This window comes from Tetrao urogallus (assembly GCF_951394365.1).
Source record: "Tetrao urogallus genome assembly, chromosome: 26".
In the NCBI taxonomy this organism is placed as follows: Eukaryota; Metazoa; Chordata; class Aves; order Galliformes; family Phasianidae; genus Tetrao; species Tetrao urogallus.
In genome coordinates, this window is record NC_136839.1 from 2,298,616 (window position 1) to 2,308,166 (window position 9,551).

Sequence of the window (9,551 nt, forward strand, 5' to 3'; positions counted from 1 at the left end):
GGGAGGGGGGACCCCCGGGCTGAGATGGGGGCAGCGTTTGGGTTTGGGGGTCGGGGGGTTGGGGGGGCCGGACTGACATCCACAGCGCGGCTGCGGCCAGAGGTGTGAGGGAGCTGCACTGCGGGCACCTCTGGGGTACATCGTGGGCAGCTTTGGGGTTAAACCATGGGCACCTTTGGGGTACATCGTGGGCAGCTTTGGGGTTAAACCACGGGCACCTTTGGGGTACATCGTGGGCAGCTTTGGGGTTAAACCATGGGCACCTTTGGGGTACATCGTGGGCAGCTTTGGGGTTAAACCACGGGCACCTTTGGGGTACACAGTGGGCAACACTGCGGTTAAACCATGGGCACCTTTGGGGTTACTGCATGGGGAGCAATAGGGTTAAACCATGGGCAACTTTGGGGTACACAGTGGGCACCATTGGGGGTTAAACCATGGGCACCTTTGAGGATCAACCACAGGCACCTTTGGGGCACACCATGGGCACCATTGGGGTTAAACCATGGGCACCTTTGGGGTTATTGCACGGGGAGCAATGGGGTTAAACCACGGGCATTTTGGGGTACACCATGTGCACCATTGTGTTTAAACCACGGGCAGCACTGGGGTTATGGCATGTGCACCTTTGGGGTACACAGTGGGCAGCACTGGGGTTAAACCTTGGGCACCTTTGGGGTACACCATGGGCAGTATTAGGGTTATACCATGGGCAGCATTGGGGTTAAACCTTGGGCACCTTTGGGGTACACCGTGGGCAGCATTGGGGTTACACTATGGGCACCATTGGGGTTGAACCATGGGCAGCAGTGGGGTGACACCACAGGCACCATCGGGGTTTCAAGGTGGGCAGCACTGGGGTTAAAGCATGGGCACTATTAAGGTTACACCATGGGTGCTATTGGGGTATTTAGCATGGGCAGTAATGGGGTTACACCATGGGCACCATTGGGGTACGCCATGAGCAACAGTGGGGTTACACTGTGGGCACCATTAGGGTTACACCATGGGCACCATTGGGGTATTTAGCATGGGCACCATTGGGGTTACATCATGGGCACCATTGGGGGAACACTGTGGGCACTATTGGGGTTACACCATTGGCAATAGTGGGGTTACACCATTGGCAATAGAGGGGTTACACCATGGACACCATTGGGGTTACATCATGGGCAGCATTGGGGTTACACCATGGGCACCATTGGGGTTAAACCATGGGCAGCATTGGGGTTACACCATAGACACCATTGGGGTTACATCATGGGCACCATTGGGGGAACACTGTGGGCACTATTGGGGTTACACCATTGGCAATAGTGGGGTTACACCATAGACACTATTGGGGTTACACCATGGGCATTATTGGGGTTACATCATGGGCACCATTGGGGTTACACTGTGGGCACCATTGGGGTTACACCATGGGCACCATTAGGGTTACACTATGGGCACCATTGGGGTATTTAGCATGGGCAGCATTGGGGTTACACCATAGACACTATTGGGGTTACACCATGGGCACCATTGGGGTTACACCATGGACATCTTTGGGGTTACACCATTGGCAATAGTGGGGTTACACCATGGACACTATTGGGGTTACACCATGGGCACCTTTGGGGTTACACCATGGGCACCATTGGGGTTACACCATGGGCACAATTAGGGTTACACCACGGACACCATTGGGGTATTTAGCATGGGCAGCACTGGGGGAACACTGTGGGCACTATTGGGGTTACACCATTGGCAATAGTGGGGTTACACCATGGGCAGCACTGGGATCCCCCCAGAAGCACAGAAGGAGGAGGGGACCACGGTTATGGGGCAGAGGGGGAGCAAAGGATCTTCCTGGAGAGGCCATGCATTGCTGTAGGGGTGCACATGCAGCTCCTGCACCCATCCTGCACGGTGCTGGTGGGACGGGTGCACAGTGCAAGGTGGGTGCAAGGAGTCAAATGGGTGCAGGGTGCTGCATGGGTGAACGGTGCAGCATGCATGACCAGCGTGCAACATGCATATGGTGTGCAACTGACATGCTGTCAGCATGCAACGTGCAAACAAAGCGTGCAGCGTGTTCTAAGCGTGCAGCTTATGTGCCTGCCAGGTGTGCAACATGCAACCAAGTGCAATGCGTGTCCTCCGTGTGCAGCACGGTGCCAGGTGGGTGCAAGGTGTGTTTGGGTGGGTGCTTGTTTTTGGGTGGCTGCATGGTGCCAGATGAGTGCACAGCGGGTGCACGGTGCTTGGTGTTTGCATGGTGCAGGATGGGTGCGCAGTCGTAGGTGACTGCATGGTGCTGGGTGCGTGCAAGGTGTCGGCTGGGTGCACAGCTCTGGATGGGTGCATGGAGCAGGATGGTGCACGGTGCTGCTGGGTGCATGGAGCAGGATGGGTGCACGGTGCTGCTGGGTGCATGGAGCAGGATGGGTGCACGGTGCTGCTGGGTGCAGGGTGTTGGTGGGTGCATGGTGCTGGATGTGTGTGTGATGTCGGTGGGTGCACAGCTCTGGATGGGTGGGTGATGCAGGATGGGTGCATGGTGTTGGTGGTTGCACAGCTCTGGATGGGTGCACAGTGCTGCTGGGTGCACGGTGGTGGTGGTTGCACGGTGCAGGATGTGTGCACGGCATTGGGTGGGTGCACAGCGCTGCTGGGTGCATGGAGCAGGATGGGCGCACAGTGCAGGATGGGTGCGCGGTGCTGCTGGGTGCACGGAGCCGGGCGTTGTACATCGGCTGCTCCATCCCCACGGCCGGATGCCAAATTCCAACGCCCACACAGGAAGCCGTCGAGGCTCTCGGAGCTGTGCAGAGGGCCGGCCGAAGAGATGCAAGCGAAGGGCTGGAGAAGAAAAAGCAGGTCAGCTCCGAGCCGCCAGCGTCACCCTGGCACGGAGCAGCCGGCCTTCGAGGAAGCAGGGCGAGGGATCGGCCGGGACGTCCCCGGGCGCACAGCGTGCAGCTGGCCACGGTGTGAGAGCTCGAGGAACGGCCGGCCCCGAGCAAACGCTGTGGTGGAGACCCTGGGGGTCCCGGGGGTGAGGAGGACGGGGGCGGCCGTGGGGTGCCGTGTGTGGGGCCGGAGGGAGCGGAGGGGGGAGGCTGCAGCAGCGAGCGTTGTTTTGGAGCTGTGATCCCATCTCGCGTTAATGTGGCTGCATCCCTGCAGGGCTCCATCTGTGGGTGCAGCTCCATCCCTGCAGGGCTCCATCTGTGGGTGCAGCTCCATCCCTGCAGGGCTCCATCTGTGGGTGCAGCTCCATCCATAGGAACGGCTCCAGCCAAGGCTGCAGCTCCAACCCCTCACAGCTGCATCCATGGGCACAGCTCCACCCCTGATGTCACCCCACCCATGGGTGCAGCTCCATCTCTGCTGTCGCTCCATCCCTGCACGGCTCCATCCGTGGGTGCAGCTCCATCCCTGGTGTCATCCCATCCCCAGATACAGGCACAGCTCCGTCCCTGCATGGCTTCATCCCTGTTATCACCCCATCCGTGGGCTCAGCTCCATCCCTGGGCTCACCCCCTCTGCTATCACCTCCTCAGAGCAGATCTCCAGCTCCCATCCCCTCCCTGTGCCCCCACCCCACTCCATCTCCTGGCATCTCCCCATTGCTCACCCCACTCCTTCCCACCGCCATAAACACCCCTTCCAACTCCCCTCCCTCCACATCTCCACATCCATCCCAACCCCACAGGGATCTCTGCTTATCTCCCCCCCGCCCCCCCTTCACTCCCCCAGACCTCGAGAGCACAAACACAGAGCAGTGGAAAATGTGACTGCAGTGGAGCTGCAGGGATGTGGGGCTGAGCAGCGCCAGCTGGAGCAGCACGGCTTGGCTGCAGGGCAGTGGGACCCAGCAGGGGGGAGGGGAGGGGGCACATCCTCTTACCTCACACCCTGCACTCCCAGGCTGTTCACTGCCCCACGGGGACACACAGCCGCCCCACGGGGACACACAGCCGCCCCACGGGGACACACAGCCGCCCCACGGGGACACACAGCCGCCCCACGGGGACACACAGCCTGGTAGAGGAAGGGGCTGCAGGACTCCAGGCTGGCTCAGAGTGGGGGTCATGGGGCTGGTGGCAGATGGGAGGATGGAAATGCCATGGGATGGTGACACACGGGCAGGATGGAGATGTGAAGTGACGGTGGCACATTGGGCGACGGGGATGTCATGGGATGGTGGAACACGGGCAGAACAGAGATGCCATGGGATGGTATGATGCTGGGATGCAATGAAATGCACAGCCATGACAGCAGCAACATCCCAGGACTTGCTCAAACACAGCAACCGTGAGCACAGGAAGGAAGGAAGGAAGGAAGGAAGGAAGGAAGGAAGGAAGGAAGGAAGGAAGGAAGGAAGGAAGGAAGGAAGGAAGGAAGGAAGGAAGGAAGGAAGGAAGGAAGGAAGGAAGGAAGGAAGGAAGGAAGGAAGGAAGGAAGGAAGGAAGGAAGGAAGGAAGGAAGGAAGGAAGGAAGGAGCTTACCTCCTGAAGGCCCCAGGAACGCAGAGATCTCCAGGGAGATCCCCTCACCTCCACTGCCAGCCCTTAAAGAGGGCTGGGAAGGGGTGGATCCTGGCTCCAGCCCTCCCACTCACTCAGCTGTATTGCATCGCATGCACCTGAGCTCCCTGGGCTGGCCCTGCCTTCCCCCAGGTTCTTGGTCACTGCTTCAGGCTGGGACTTAACATTGCCACTCCAGATGGGGGCACGTGGGCAGGACGGAGGTGTCCAGTAGTGGTGGCACAGGGGGGGGGACTGAGATGTTCAGAAATGGTGGCACGTGGGAGGTTGGAGCTGCCGTGGGGTGGTGACACGTGGGCAGAACAGAGACTTGCAGGGATGGTGGCACAGGTGGCAGGATGGAGGCGTTCAGCAACGGTGGCACGTGGGCAGGGTGGGGATGCCATGGAATGGTGGCACACGAGCAGAGAGTTCAGGGGACGGTGGCACTTGAAAGGACGGAGATATCATGGGGTGGTGGCACGCGGGAGGATGGAGGCGTCCGGTTTGGCACATGGGCAAGATGGGGACGCCATGGGAAGCTGGAACGTCGTCAGGATGGAGACGTCGTGGGACGGTGATGAATGAGCAGGGGGGAGATTTCATGGAATGGTGGCACATGGAAGGATGGAGGCATAGAAGGGACGGTGGCACAGGGGCAGGGGGGAGATGTTCAGAAATGGTGGCACAGGGGCAGGGGGGAGATGCTGTGGGATGGCGGCATGCAGACAGGATGCAGCAGTTCAGCAACGGTGACACACGGAAGGATGGAGGCATCCATGGGATGGTGGCACGTGGGCAGAGCAGAGATGTCCTGGGATGGGGGATAGAGATGTTCAGAGATGGTGGCACATGGGCAGGATGGAGGGATGATGGTGGCACGTGGAGAGATGGATATGGCAAGGGATGGTGACACATGGCAGGATAGAGATGCCACAGGGTGGTGGGACACGGACAGGATGGAGATATTATGGGATGGTGGCATGGGGGGGGGATAGAGATGTTCAGAAATGGTGGCACGTGGGCAGGGTGGAGATGCCGTGGGGTGGTGGCACAGGGAAGGATGGAGATGCTGTGGGATGGTGGCACATCTGAAGGATGGAGCTGCCATGGGATGGTGGCACATGGCAGAGCGGAGATATTATGGGATGGTGGCTCAGGAAGGACGCAGATGCCATGGGATGGCGGCATGTGGACAGCACAGGGAGTTCGGAGGGTGGCGGCACATGGGCAGCATGGAGACGTGGTGGGATGGAGGCACAGGGAAGCATGGAGACGTTATGGGATGGAGGCACGCAGACAGGATGGGGATGTTATGGGATGGCGGCACATCCAGGGATGGTGGCACGTGGACATGATGGAGAGTTCAGGGGATGGGGGCGCAGGAGGGGTGGAGATGCCGTGGGATGGCGGCACGCAGGGAGGGCAGAGAGTTCAGAGGGTGGTGGCACACGGCAGGATGGAGATATCATGGGATGGCGGCACGTGGGCAGGGTGGGGATATTATGGGATGGCGACACACGGACAGGACGGACGTGGGGACGCCAGGAGGCGGCGCAGTGCAGCCCGGTGTGGGGCGGCGCCGAGCTGCGGCGTTGGGAGCGTTTGGTTCTCATTATGGGCTGCTGGCAGCGGCGGTGGAAAAAATAGCAGGGAGTGCAGAGCTGGGAGGGAGAGGGGCCGTGGAGGGGGGGCTGCAGTGTGCAAACTGCAGCGTGCACAGCCAGCGTGCAACTGTGTGCTCGGCGTGCAAAGGAAGCGTGCAGATGTGTGCTCAGGGTGCAAAGAAAGCATGCAACTGTGTGCTCAGCGTGCAAAGAAAGCGTGCAGCTGTGTGCTCAGGGTGCAAAGAAAGTGTGCAGCTGTGTGCTCAGGGTGCAAAGAAAGCATGCAGCTGTGTGCTCAGGGTGCAAAGAAAGCATGCAGCTGTGTGCTCAGCGTGCAAAGAAAGCGTGCAGCTGTGTGCTCAGGGTGCAAAGGAAGCGTGCAGCTGTGTGCTCAGCGTGCAAAGGAAGCGTGCAGCTGTGTGCTCAGTGTGCAAAGAAAGCGTGCAGCTGTGTGCTCAGGGTGCAAAGGAAGCGTGCAGCTGTGTGCTCAGCGTGCAAAGGAAGCGTGCAGCTGTGTGCTCAGCATGCAAAAGAAGCGTGCAGCTGTGTGCTCAGGGTGCAAAGGAAGCATGCAGCTGTGTGCTCAGGGTGCAAAGGAAGCATGCAGCTGTGTGCTCAGTGTGCAGTGTGCAAGTAAAGCGTGCAACTGTTTGCTCAGCTTGCAAAGAAAGCGTGCAACTGTGTGCTCTGCATGCAACATGCAGTTAAAGCATGCAAAGCGTGTGCTCAGCGTGCAACATGCCATCTGCATGCATGCTGGGTGTGCAACATGTAACTGAGTGCAACGTGTGTCCTCTGTGTGCAAACTGCTTGCAGCGTGCGACGTGCAGCGTGCAATGTGTGAAGAGCGTGCGACGTGCAACACGCCTGCTCAGTGTGCAACGCGCACACGGCATGCAACATGTGTGCGACATGCATGCAGCGTGCAACATGTGTGCTCAGTGTGCAGCACGCATGCTCAACATGCAGGACACACGCAGCATGCAGCACGCATGCTTGCACGCTCGTGTTGGTGCTGCTGCACGCTGCAGCCGTGGCTCTGCTCCCCCCCCCTTTGGGGTTGTGTGGGGGCACCGGAGGCCGCGCGGCATCGCAGCCCTCGTTAAGGAGCTGAGCCAATTAACGGCGGCCCCGATAATCCCATAATGCGATCATCCCGCTCAGCACGGCGCTGTGGCACCCATGGGTGGCACCTCCACCCCCCCGCCCCTCCCCACTGTGTGCCCCATTGCGCCGGCTGTGTGCACCCCATGCATCCCCTATATCCACCCCATAGCATCCCCTATATGCACCCCATATGCACCCCCTCTGTGCACCCCATGTGCCACTCCTGCACCCCACATCCACCCCATGGCACCCCTACATGCACTCCCTGTGTGCACCCCATGTGCCACTCATGCACACCATGTGCACCCCATAGCATCCCCTATATCCACCCCACAGCATCCCCTATATCCACCCCATAGCATCCCCTATATCCACCCCACAGCATCTCCTATATCCACCCCATAGCATCCCCTATGTGCACCCCATGGCATCTCCTATATCCACCCCATATGCACCCCCTCTGTGCACCCCATGTGCCACTCCTGCACCCCACATCCACCCCATGGCACCCCCTATCAGTATCCCCTACATGCACTCCCTGTGTGCACCCCATGTGCCACTCATGCACACCATGTGCACCCCATAGCATCCCCTATATCCACCCCATAGCATCTCCTATATCCACCCCATAGCATCCCCTATACACACCCCCCTCGTGCACCCTATATCCACCCCACAGCACCCCCCAATATGCACCCCTATGTGCACCCCATGTGCCACTCCTGCACCCCTTGTGCACCCCATAGCATCCCCTATATCCACCCCACAGCATCTCCTATATCCACCCCACAGCACCCCCTATGTGCACCCATGGCACCCCCTGTATCCACCCCATAGCACCCCCTATGTGCACCCATGGCACCCCCTGTATCCACCCCACAGCACCCCTATGTGCACCCATGGCACCCCCTATATCCACCCCACAGCACCCCTATGTGCACCCATGGCACCCCCTATATCCACCCCACAGCAACCCTATGTGCACCCCCTATATGCACCCCCTATATTCACCCCACAGCACCCCTATGTGCACCCATGGCACCCCCTATATCCACCCCACAGCACCCCTATGTGCACCCATGGCACCCCCTATATCCACCCCACAGCAACCCTATGTGCACCCCCTATATGCACCCCCTATATTCACCCCACAGCACCCCTATGTGCACCCATGGCACTCCCTATATCCACCCCATAGCACCCCCTATGTGCACCCATGGCACTCCCTATATCCACCCCACAGCACCCCTATGTGCACCCCCTATATGCACCCCCTATATCCACCCCACAGCACCCCTATGTGCACCCATGGTATCCCCTATATGCACCCCACAGCACCCCTTTGTGCACCCCCTATATGCACCCCCTATATCCACCCCACAGCACCCCCATGTGCACCCATGGCATCCCCTATATCCACCCCATAGCACCCCTTTGTGCACCCCCTATATGCACCCCCTATATCCACCCCACAGCACCCCCATGTGCACCCATGGCATCCCCTATATCCACCCCATAGCACCCCTTTGTGCACCCCCTATATGCACCCCCTATATCCACCCATGGCACCCCCCATGTGCACCCCATGCCCCCCCTGTGCTGCTCACATGCCCCATGCTCACCCCATGGCATTGCACACACACGTGTTGCACACACAGCATTTTGCACACAGACACCCCTCACAGCCCCCAACTTTTGCCCCACTGTGTGCAGCGCTGTGGGGTTGGGATGGAGCGGGGTGGGGAATGGGATGGGGACAGGGATTGGGGTGGGGATGGGGGATGGGATGGGATGGGAAATGGGATGGGGAGGAGATGGGGACAGGAAGAGGGAATGGGATTGGATGGAGACAGGGATAGGGATGGGAAAAAGGAGGTGATGGGGATAGGATGGGATGGGATGGGATGGGATGGGGTGGGATGGGATGGGATGGGAGGGGATGGGATGGGATGGGATGGGATGGGATGGGGATGGGATGGGAGGGGATGGGATGGGATGGGGTGGGATGGGAGGGGATGGGATGGGAGGGGATGGGATGGGATGGGGATGGGATGGGATGGGGTGGGATGGGGTGGGAGGGGAGGGGATGGGAATGGGAGGGGAGGGGATGGGAATGGGATGGGGTGGAGATGGGATGGAGATGGGGATGGGGATGGGATGGGATGGGATGGGATGGGATGGGATGGGGATGGGATGGGATGGGATGGGATGGGATGGGATGGGATGGGAGGGGATGGGATGGGATGGGGTGGGATGGGATGGGATGGGATGGGGTGGGATGGGATGGGGATGGGATGGGATGGGATGGGGATGGGATGGGATG